The sequence below is a fragment of the Hyperolius riggenbachi genome, chromosome 3, assembly GCF_040937935.1.
Source record: "Hyperolius riggenbachi isolate aHypRig1 chromosome 3, aHypRig1.pri, whole genome shotgun sequence".
Lineage (NCBI taxonomy): Eukaryota > Metazoa > Chordata > Amphibia > Anura > Hyperoliidae > Hyperolius > Hyperolius riggenbachi.
In genome coordinates, this window is record NC_090648.1 from 37,701,640 (window position 1) to 37,713,484 (window position 11,845).

The window sequence follows — 11,845 nt, forward strand, 5'->3', positions numbered from 1 at the left end:
TGCCATGTACTGATGAGGACCAAAAGTCTGAAACAGGCTGTCACATGTGGGTTTGTGAAATATTTAAAGCTATATGCTTGCTATACACTAGTGGCTCTGGATGCTTGCTTGGCTTACCATGAGGGAAAATGGGTAATTTGCATATTTAGTAGCAGTGCATTGTGGGTACCCACACATGTTCACTTATAGCTGAATTATTGCATATTTCCTTCAGTTTTAAAAAGGCAAATTACACCAATACAGTGTGCGGCATTGCAGGAAGTGACGACAGTGGAACGTAGGATGGAACACGGAAGAAGTGAGTCATCCCTGCCTGCTGCTTCTTAGTAATAGTGGCGGCTGCTACTGTGCTTAAGCTGGAGGGGGGGTCCAACCCCCCTCCCCACCACTGTGCCCAATACCCCCTTCCTGCCCTCTACCCTCTTATGCGGCGTATGCTACACCGCGGGTCGGCTAGTCTTTCTTAAAGCAAACTTAAACTGAAAAATAGTAGTGAAAATAAACATACACACATCATATTTACCTCCCGCATAATCTGCTCATTAATCTGAAGTGAAAATAAACATATGATGTAATGATTTGTATGTAGTATACTACAGCCAAGAAATAAAAGATTAGGAGCAGAGACATGAGTCTAATATTGTTTCTAGTACAGGAAGAGTTAAGTAACTCCAGTTGTTATCTATGCAAAAGAGCCACTGATCTCTACGGCTTTCAAAGTCGCAGAGAGTTCTGTCTTCCGAAGCTTGTTATCTCCAGTGTCTGTCACTGTATTTTGTTTTTTTCTGCAGAGGACAGTTTTAAAGTTCACTGGGCTGCTCTGTAAAATCATTTAGAATGCTGAGTAGTGTGTAAACTGCAAATATTTGAGAATGATGCAATGTTATAAAAAAACTATATCACTGAAAATAAAAATAGGAGAATATTTTCTTTGCTACTAATGTTCTAGTAATTATCTGTACTACACACCCAATTCATTATATCATTTTTTTTTCACTTTAGTGTCACTAATAAAGGACATTATCATGAAAATGGTAAAACTTAAAATAAATGTAAACATATACAAGTAAGAAGTGTGTTTCTTCCAGAGTAAAATGAGCCATAAATACTTTTCTCCTATGTTGCTGTCACTTACAGTAAGTAGTAGAAATCTTAAAGAACCAACAGGTTTCGGACTAGTCCATGTCTTCGTTCGAGTTTCTCTTCATGGCCTTTATTGTTTATAAAGACGCTCCCTGCTCACTGCACACTTTTTTGGCAGTTGGACAGAGCAAATGCCATTCACTAAGTGCTTTTGAAAATAAACACATCCTGAAACCCCCCATGAGTAGATGGGCTTGTTTAAAACCTGCTAGATTTATACTCCCTACTGTAAGTGACAATAACATGGGAGATAAGTAATTTATAGCTCATTTTACTTTGGAAGAAACATACTTATTTGTATGTGTTTATATGTATTTTAAATTTTATGATTTTTGTAATAGTGGTAATTTAAAGGACAACTGTAACAAAAGGTATATGGAGGCTGCCATATTTACTGACATATTTACTTCCTTTTAGGCAACATCAGTTGCCTGACCATTCTGCTGATCCTTTCTGCGGGCTTTTTTAACACTACAAGAGCTTTTCTGAGCGCTTTGTGATTTAGAAAGCTCTTGCTAATGTTATCCTATGTGTGTGTTCTCACTGGAGCAATGTGATTTTCCCAAAATTCCCCATAGCATTGCATTAGCAAGGGCTTTTAAAATCTCTAGTGTTTGAAAAGCTCTTGCAGTGTGAATCAGCCCTGCCTATAAGACTTTTAGCCATAGGCCCTGAACAAGCATGCAGCAGGTCAGGTGTTTCTGACATTATTGTTAGAGATGTCGCGAACATCAAATTTCCCATTCGCAAACGTCGAACTTCTGGGAAAGTGTGAGTTCGTGCAAACTGAGCGAACCACCATATACTTCAATGGGCAGGCACATTTAGAGACCTACAAAGACTGTTTCTGGCCACAAAAGTGATGGAAAACTTGTTTCAAAGGGTCTAACACCTGGGTAGGGACATGCCGGAGGGGGATTCATACCAAAAGTCCCACCAAAAATTACGAAGTTTACGTAGAGTCAGGTTTTAATACCTAAAGGGCAGAAAAAATCACAGCACATTCCTACATTTGAGGAATAAAGGGCTGCTTTAAAATGTCCAGATTGGTAATATAAGGGTTATGTCTGCTCCACACTGACAGACCAGATGTCGCATTTACCAAGATTGAGCGCTAACAGGTCTGTAAGGCCCTTAAGGTTCATACACACCTACCAACTATCTGTCCAACTATCTGCCAAACTTGTCTGTTAAAGGATACCCGACGTGACATGTGACATGGACATGTATATGTACAGTGCCTGGCACACAAATAACTATGCTGTGTTCCTTTTTTTCTTTCTCTGCCTGAAAGAGTTAAATATCAGGTATGTAAGTGGCTGACTCAGTGTGACCCTCACTGATAAGAAATTCCCCTTTTTATCTCTTTCTTGCTCTCAGAAGCCATTTTCTGCTAGGAAAGTGTTTTATAGTTGGAATTTCTTATCAGTGAGGGTCACACTGTAGTCACTTCCTGTCTGAGTCAGGACTGAATCAGTCACTTACATACCTGATATTTAACTCTTTCAGGCAGAGAAAGAAAAAAAGGAACACAGCCTAGTTATTTGTGTGCAAGGAACTGTACATACCCCTGTCTTTCTCGTCATGTCACACGTCACTTTGGGTATCCTTTAAGCCCTATACAAGTTTTGTCGTGAAACAAGTTGAAACAACTTAAAAAAGTATTTTGCTATTGTTCAAACAGATGATAAGACTGATAAGAAGTAAATCCAACTGTTGGATTGTTCACAACAAAAGCTGTCTGACAATTGTGCGGCATAAAAGACCGCTGTTGAGCGTGTGAATGGGGCTTAACAGACAAGTTTAGCAGATAGTTGGACAGATAGTTGGCAGGTGTGTATGAACCTTTAGGTGTGCATCGGCTGCTCGCGCGCTCAACTGACTGCACCAGCGTGGTGTGTGAGGCTTGGATTGGAAGTTAATTATGGATCTTTATGATGGTGGTAGCAAGCAGACTGGCCTATTTGTGAACTCCACCATGCTAACTAGTTATGTGACCAAGCAGCCATGTAAGCTTTTTTATAACAGGTCCGTAAGGCCCTTAAATGTGCGGGTGCTGCATGCACACTCAACTGAAGCAGACAGGCTCAGTGTACACCCTATCTTATTAAGCTATTTTGCAAAGTTATTTATAAAATATATATATATATATATGCCAAGGAATGAGCAGCACTAACCGAATTTTATGCAATACTATGCAAAGCATGCACGCAGCACTGGAGAACCCCAATCTCCATGAGAAATATATAAATACAGAGGGTGCTGCAGCACACAACAGGAAAACAGTGACAGGGGCTCTTGGTTACGCTTTAACGCGTTTAAGCTCACCAACTGCGCCAAAGTGTCCCCGATCTGGTGAGTCCTACTCTAACCAGGCAAAAATGCTAGTTTTTATCAGCGTTCTAGCTGCTCATCCCTTGGCTTATGTTATTTTCCCCTGTGAGCGTGCCTAACCACACCCACCTCTAGCACAGTTAAGCATATAAATGAGCGGTGCTCATAGTTCAGTTAGTAGCTAGTAGAAGGTGAGGTGTTTTTAATTTCATTTCTCCCATTTAGCTGACCCCTGGGCTTTTGGCATGGTTCTCACTAGAACACTGATAAAAACTAGCATTTTTGCCTGGTTAGAGTAGGACTCACCAGATCGGGTGCAGCACACAACAGGAAAACAGTGACAGGGGCTCTTGGTTACGCTTTAACGCGTTTAAGCTCACCAACTGCGCCAAAGTGTCCCCGATCTGGTGAGTCCTACTCTAACCAGGCAAAAATGCTAGTTTTTATCAGTGTTCTAGTGGGAACCATGCCAAAAGCCCAGGGGTCAGCTAAATGGGAGAAATGAAATTAAAAACACCTCACCTTCTACTAGATACTAACTGAACTATGAGCACCGCTCATTTATATGCTTAACTGTGCTAGAGGTGGGTGTGGTTAGGCACGCTCACAGGGGAAAATAACATAAGCCAAGGGATGAGCAGCTAGAACGCTGATAAAAACTAGCATTTTTGCCTGGTTAGAGTAGGACTCACCAGATCGAGGACACTTTGGCGCAGTTGGTGAGCTTAAACGCGTTAAAGCGTAACCAAGAGCCCCTGTCACTGTTTTCCTGTTGTGTGCTGCAGCACCCTCTGTATTTATATATTTCTTATGGAGATTGGGGTTCTCCAGTGCTGCGTGCATGCTTTGCATAGTATTGCATAAAATTCGGTTTGTGCTGCTTATCCCTTGGCTTATGTTATTTTCCCCTGTGAGCGTGATATAACCACACCCATCTCTAGCACAGTTAAGCATATAAATGAGCGGTGCTCATAGTTCAGTTAGTAGCTAGTAGAAGGTGAGGTGTTTTTAATTTCATTTCTCCCATTTAGCTGACCCCTGGGCTTTTGGCATGGTTCCCACTAGAACGCTGATAAAAACTAGCATTTTTGCCTGGTTAGAGTAGGACTCACCAGATCAGGGACACTTTGGCACAGTTGGTGAGCTTAAACACGTTAAAGCGTAACCAAGAGCCCCTGTCACTGTTTTAAAAAATATTTTATAAAAAAAATGGACAAATACAAAGTTATTTATACAAAATGTCAATGTTATTTTGAAAAAATGTCAATGACATTTTTGAAAAAAATTGACGTCAGCAGGTGACAGGCTGGCAGCAGGCCTGTCTGCCATTTGTTGTGGTGGTGGTGTCACACTACACCATCTAAGATGCAGAGCCATGCAGTGAAGGCTTGCCAGTGGTGGTCAACAGGTGGCAGGCTGGCAGCAGGCCTGCCTGCCATTCGTGTTGGGAGTGGTGCTGGTGGTGTCAACAACTCCTATGCAGAGCTACGCAGTGGAGGCTTGCCAGTGGTGGTCAGCAGGTGGCAGGCTGGCAGCAGGCCTCTGCCTGACATTCGTGGTGGGAGTGGTGTTGGTGGTGTCAACAACTCCGATGCAGAGGCACGCAGTGGAGACTTGCCACAGTGGTCAGCAGGTTTACCCAATGTGTGGTATAGGTAATATACCTGCCCTGACCATGCTTTGCAGACCAGGTATCAGTGGTTAGATGGACCCTTGCCCCAACACTGTGTGCCAAAGATGCGGTGACTTGGCTCTGCACATGATGATGCAAGTTTAAATAAATGTAATCAAATAATACAAATTTAATTTGCAAACGAAATTGTCAATGTTATTTATGGAAAAATTGTATTGTTATTTTGAAAAAAAATGCTATTAGAACACTGGGATGAGGGATGTGCAATAGCCCCTGGGGAATTGAGGGTGATATACTGTACCTGCCCTGACTGTGCTGCTTTTAAATGTCCATGGTGGGAATGTAAGGGTTATGCCTGCTTCACAGTGATAGACCAAACTTAGACAGACCAAACTCGCCGTTTAACGCACCGCAAAAAGTTGTTAATAGACACTCTCAGGACTTATATATTAGTCCTCTCTGCTGCAATCTTTTTGTAGTGGTCGCCATGCTACTGTGCGCACGTTGGCAAGAGTGCAGGCCATGGCGGCTTTCTAGCACCTATGGTCGGGCCAGTAAAGTGACCCAGAAAACACTGGTTCTGCAGTGTGGGCCCAGTGTTGGCCTAGTAGGCTTTTTTGAGTGATCACCTGAGGTGACTAAAGGTTTTGCCAAAAGTGATCCAGCCGATCGATCGAATTTGGTCTGTTTACAATGAAGCAATGACCTTATCCTCTTGGGTATGCCTCCAATGCACTCATATAGGTCATTGCTTCATTGTGATACGCAAGCCCCCTCACCATGTCAAGATAACAATGACAAAGGGGAATTGACATCATGTACATGCCTTTTTTTGTTGTAGCCACAGTTCAGCACTATGGGCCAGAATAACATGTTCACATGCCAGAAAAATCATTTTTGTATAGGTCACTGCTATTGCAAACAAAATCAGGATCCACCTGTGGAGAGGAGTTCTGGAGTCCTGGTCTGGACCCTGTTGATGGTGGTGGAGAAGTCAGTCATGTGGCGTGCAGAGATGCTGGGTGGGGACTGACTTCAGGCAGGCAGTAGCCCTCCAGGATCCATGCCTCATTCATTTTTATAGAGGTGAGTTAATCCACAATTTTCTGACCTAATCGACTGCGTTTCTCAGTGACAATCCCTCCGCAGCACTGAAGGTCCTCTCTGACAGGACGCTTGAGGCAAGGCAAGAGAGAAGTTTGCTGGCAAATTGTGCAGTCGTTAGTGTTCTGCTTGTGTGCTGTTATGTGGCACACAATTCGATATCACTAGAAGTGGGCACAGGTGTTGGTTAGTGCCAGTGTTCTCTGTCTGTGTACTATCAGACAGACAATGAGAATATGCTACAGGTGAGGTCAGACACAATACAGTGATAATACCAGATGCCCTGGAGCAGTAGTGGCAAAACTCTGCTTATTTGTTATGTGGCACACAACTGAATATCACTAGGGGCTTGATTCACAAAGCCGTGCTAACTGTTTAGCATGGGCGTGCTAAACAGTTAGCATGTGAAATGCCGCTCGCAGCCTCTTGTGCGCGCAAAGTGCCGTGATCGCGGACATTTTTGCGCGATAACGCAGACTTTTGCACGCAATCGGTGGCCGATCACAGTCCGCGTGATCACGTGCAAAAGTCAGCGTTATCGTGCGCAAATGTCCACGTTAGCGCGCGCAAATGTCCGCAATCGCTTTGCGCACGCAAAAGCCCGCAAGCGGCACTTTACGTGCTAACTGTTTAGCACACCCGTGATAAACAGTTAGCACGGCTTTGTGAATCAAGCCCTAGAAGTGGGCACAGGTGTTGATCAGTGCCAGTGGGCTATTTATACAGAGCCGGATTTGGGGCAAGGCCATCTAGGCCACGGCCTAGGGCACCATAGGAGCAAGGGCACCAAAGCAGCAGTATAAACTGGTGCAGCATTTGCAAGCCTGCAAATGCTGCAATGCAGGGGGATCAGATGAGTGCTTGACCACAGTACTCTGCTACTAGCCGCCTGTGCAGCAGCCACCTTGCTCTCTGTGCACGTTTGCATTGCAGCCGGCGGCTATGGACTTGGGCAGCATTGGAGACAGAGGGGAACAGGAAGCTTTGGCACTGGAGACGAGTGGATAAATGAGTGACACTGATGGCTGCTGCGGTGTGAAGGCGAGCTGGCTATCTATGCCAAAAAGGGGGGTTGGAAAAAGGAGGGATTAAGGGAGTCAGCTGGCTACCTATACTGGAGGGAAAGGGGGAGGGGTAATCTGGGTACCTATACTGGGGAGAGGGGGGATCATCAGGCTACCTATACTAAAGGGGGGGCGGCTGGTGACAGTGGCCTTGGGCAGTAAAGAGTACAAATCCGGCCCTGTCTGTCTGTGTACTATCAGACAGACACTGAGAATATGCAACAGTTCAAACACAATACAGTGATAATAACAGATGCCCTGGAGCACTACTGTGCCTGTGTCTCTTGTGAAACACAATTATAGTGGGCACTGGGTAGTGGGCACAATGGTGGGTGCCTTTGGGCTGTGGAGTGATGCACACACAAGAAGGACTTTTTGGGATGCATTAGCAGCAAGTATGTCAGCAAGGTTCAAAGTAAACAAGCCTAGCTAACGATTTCCCTGTCTCCAGCCTGTCCTTTCCTCTCTCTATTCCAGCGGAAGACAGACTGGAACATGGTGGGCACTGCAGTGCTTTTATAGGGGGCGGTGTCCGTAAGGGAGTGCAGGCTGATTGGCTGCCATGTGCCTGCTGACTGTGATGTAAGGGGTCAAAGTTTAGCCCATTAATGATGTTTGGGGGCGGGTCGAATAGCGCCATGTGCTTGCCGCAAGCACGAATACCCAATCTTTGCCGAATAGTGCTTGCCGACAAAGCGTTCGGGTCATCTCTATTTATGGCCACTTGTCACTAGGGGGCAGTGTAAGACAATAACAAAAGACTTCTGCTTTCAGTTTCTATATTTTCTGCTAGCAGAGAGAGAGATCAAAGCATTCCAAGTATTTATAGCACAACAAGTTCTGACAACTGAGGACAAAAGCAGCGCACTTATCTCAATTTACAAGATAACTATATTGAAGTTGCTGCAGTGGGATGCGAAAGTTTGGGCAACCTTGTTAATCGTCATGATTTTTCTGTATAAATCGTTGGTTGTTATGATAAAAAATGTCATTTAAATATATGATATAGGAGACACACACAGTGATATTTGAGAAGTGAAATGAAGTTTATTGGATTTACAGAAAGTGTGCAATAATTATTTAAACAAAATTAGGCAGGTGTCATTGTATTGATTCCAAAAACTTTAGAACTAACTATTGGAACTCAAATTGGCTTGGTAAGCTCAGTGACCCCTGACCTACATACACAGGTGAATCCTATTATGCCAAATTTTATGTAAGTAAGTACACTTTCTGTAATTCCAATAAACTTAATTTCCCTTCTCAAATATCACTGAGTGTGTCTCCTACATGATATATTGAACTGACATTTTTTGTCATAACAACCAACGATTTATACAGGAAAATAATGACGATTAACAAGGTTGCCCAAACTTTCGCACCACACTGTAATGGGTTGAAAGGAAATAAATATGGCAGCCTCCAAATACCTCTCACTACACTTCAGTCCTTCAACCGCCTTGGCGGTAATGAGGAGCACAGCTCGTCCATTACCGCCGGAGGGCGCCGCTTTTAAACACACAGCAAACACTTTGCTTGCTGCATGTCTACTCTGATCGCCGCCGGCCCGCCGCCGATGCGCCGCTATCCGTCGCGGTAAAGGTCCCCCCCCGAGACCCCGTGCGCAGCCTGACCAATCAGTGCCAGGCAGCGCTGCGGGGTGGATCGGGACTCTGGATGACGTCACAACGTCGATGACGTCATCACGATCGTTGCCATGGCAACGGGGAAGGCCTAAAGGAAATCCCGTTCAGAACGGGGGGGGCATCATGTAGCTAGCGCTAGGCTAGCTATATGATTGGAAAAATAAAATAAAAAAATACTGCTGCGCATCCACCCTGGCGATCTTAATAGAACGCCAGGGTGGTTAATACATACAAAATAAGCATTCTAATGATCTATTCAACATATTTAGCCTATCAAGTCACTCTGTATTTGATTAGGCATCGCAAGAGTTAAATCTGTTAAACCGTTTCTGTATGTCATTGCAGACAATAGCATACTTCTATAGAAGTATTTATTATTTAAAATTGTATCTCCCTTCCTCCCCATGCTTCATACAAATACAGTACGTGGCTGGATAGTGTAATGGTTATGGGCTTTGCCTCTGACACAGGAGCATTCAAATCTTGGCTCTGCCTTATCAGTAAGCCAGCACCTATTCAGTAGGAGACCTTAGGCAAGTCTCACTAACACTGCTACTGCCTATAGAGCGCGTCCTCGTGGCTGCAGCTCTGGTGCTTAGAGTCCGCCAGGAGAAAAGCACTATATAAATGTTATTTGTGTACTGATTTTACAAGTTCCCAAAGCAGTACAGTAGAAGAGATACTCAGCGGGCAGAACTGAAATTTCAAAATTTCCAATTGAAAATGAGTTTACTGCAGCTATAATCAGAAATTGGTCTCAGAAATTGGATTTCCAAGGAAATGCCGTGGTAATGCAACTCGGTAATTTTAGCCCAATCCCAGACCTCTGACATATTAGACCAATCAGACAATGCAGAAGTTTTCCACGAAAATCACATTACCGTGGTAATCTTAGACCAATCACAAGACTCAGATACTGCCGAGTATTTCGGAGTGTTTTGATTGGCCTTCAGTTTTTGTGGTATTTCGATTACCAATTAGGGATGGTCTGAAATGCCAATTTCCGATACCGCGGTAAATCCGCCTTCCGCCATTGCCAATTAGCTAATCCACTTTCCGCTACCAATTTCCGCATTCCAATGTGGAATTTCCGCCGGAAATTGCGGAAATTCCGCCCGACTTTAACATCGATTTTCTCAAAAACTATAAGGTCTTTTTGAAACCTTTTTTGCATCTTGTTCACAAGATTGAGTTTAATAAACCCCGTAAATATGGCGTTTCTAGGACTCATGGGGGCTTTGCTATTAACCGCTAAAGTTGGCGGATTTTTACTGTAATGTAAAATGCAGAAAATAGGCAGATGCAGGTTTTCTGCATTTTACATTACAGTAAAAATCCGCCGACTTTAGCGGTTAATAGCAAAGCCCCCGTAAGTCCTAGAAACACCATCAGGGTGTATTAAACTCAATCTTGTGAACAAGATGCAAAAAAACGTTTTCAAAAAGACCTTATAGTTTTTGAGAAAATCGATGTTAAATTCGGCAGAAATTCCGTGATTTCCGGCGAAATTTTCGCGATTTCCGGCGGAAATCCGCCTACCACACTTGCATTACCGATTTCCGCATTCTGATGCGGACATGCAATTTCCGTTTTGATTTTCGGAAATTGCATTTCCGCGGAATCCGAATGAGCATCCCTATTACCAATGTAAAATTCTGCATTCTCTGATTGGTCCAATACTCAGAAGTATTATAATTAACTAACTTTATTAACAAAATAGACATTCTTCAGAAATCGGAAATCGGATTTCAGAAATCCACGGAATCGGTAATCAGCATTTTCAGTTATTGGAATGTCCATGGAATAGGAAACTTACATCTTAGCACACTGATCTGTCTGACTATTTGGGTAAATAAATACCAGTTGAACAAGGTATGTAGTAGGTTAGCACCACCAAGATGGTTGTTTGTCCTGCATATTGATGCTCCCGAGCATTATGAGATAACCTACCAGTCTTCATAAAATTACACTGTTTTTTTACGCTATTCAGTTGTGATGAAATTGAGTTTAATGAGGGGAATCTGAAGCTTAACTATAACTTAATTCTAAAAAATAATGCTACTAATGAGTATGAGGAGACATTTTGGGTGCAAAAAACTTTCTTTTTGTTTGGGATGTAATCTCTAGCAGGGATGCTCATCACGAGGTCATGATCACGAATAACTCATGATCAAGAGCCATTTTTTTGTGATCACAAGGTCGTAATCGGCAATAGTGATCGGCTCTTGATCATGGATGCCAATCACAAATGTACTCGTGATTGCACTCGTTACCCGACTCGTGATCACAAGTTACTCGTGATCACTAGTCGGTATTCATGATTAAAAACCTTCCGAAATCTGGTGTTTCTGGCATGTAAGGGGGCTTTGCTATTAACCGCTAAAGTCAGCGGGTTTTTTAAACACTAATACTTTTTTTCTTTGAAATTTTAAAATTGATTTTCTCAAAAACTCTTGTTCCCACTGTTCTTCCTAACATATCTGGAAAATTTGGTGTTCCTAGCAAGTAAGGGGGCTTTGCTATAAACCGTTAAAGTCGGCGGGTTTTTAATTACGAATACTACTCGGGATTTGTTATTTCATGTGGTTATTCGACTCAAAACCACACTCGAGTCGGATATCCCTTTCTACTCGTAAACGTGATCATGAGTCAATTCATTAGTAGGCAGAGTCAAATTCGTGATCGCTCAAATTCGTGATTAGAGGTATCCGAGCACCTCTGATCTCTATTATTATATAGGTATGTGTATTAATTGCTAATTCTGACAATAACATAGCAACAAGTAAACATTTAATTCTACTCAAATTCCTGGAAAGTCTGGAAATTGCATAATATAGTACCTGCCATGGCTTGAAATTCCCTCCACCTTTCATGACATTTCTCATATCTTCCAACGATCTGGCTAAAACATGAACTGCTTC

At 43.0% G+C, this 11,845-nt stretch overlaps 1 protein-coding gene across 1 annotated transcript in view; it reads right to left on the bottom strand.

The window, feature by feature from the left end:
* Window positions 1-11,845, bottom strand: part of LOC137562052 (extracellular calcium-sensing receptor-like) — a 55,654-nt gene that overhangs the window by 24,348 nt on the left and 19,461 nt on the right. The gene's annotated exons all lie outside the window — the stretch shown is intronic.